Source organism: Neofelis nebulosa, chromosome X (assembly GCF_028018385.1).
Source record: "Neofelis nebulosa isolate mNeoNeb1 chromosome X, mNeoNeb1.pri, whole genome shotgun sequence".
Lineage (NCBI taxonomy): Eukaryota > Metazoa > Chordata > Mammalia > Carnivora > Felidae > Neofelis > Neofelis nebulosa.
In genome coordinates, this window is record NC_080800.1 from 33,510,755 (window position 1) to 33,511,193 (window position 439).

Here is a 439-nt window from a genome sequence, read left to right on the forward strand (position 1 = left end):
AGGATTTGACGCACCTGCAGAGGATTTGAAAAATATAAAGATAACACAGTCTACCATTTTGTGGTGATAGACTGCGGATGCAGTGTGGAGAGATAGAGGGCAACAGCTAGAGGAATATGGATAGTAGAGATGTGAGTGCTTTTATATGCTCAGGAGACAGAATCAGCAAAGAAGGAGTGGTTGAAAACATAGGAGAAATAGGGAATGACCTATGCAAAGTGATCCCTGAGCAAGTAGAAGGAGATGATCACTAACACAAAGAGGAAATCGCCTTGGTTAGAAAAAGGGATTCTTCTCCACTGAGCTGGGAAGAGAGAAATAAGGGTTGGAAAAAAGATAAGTTTCCAGGAAAGAAGGGAGAAGAGAAAGGAAAGCGAAACAAGTAGTGCCCATATTATGGTTGCTGTATAAGTACAAAAGGGTATTGGTTTGGGGACTT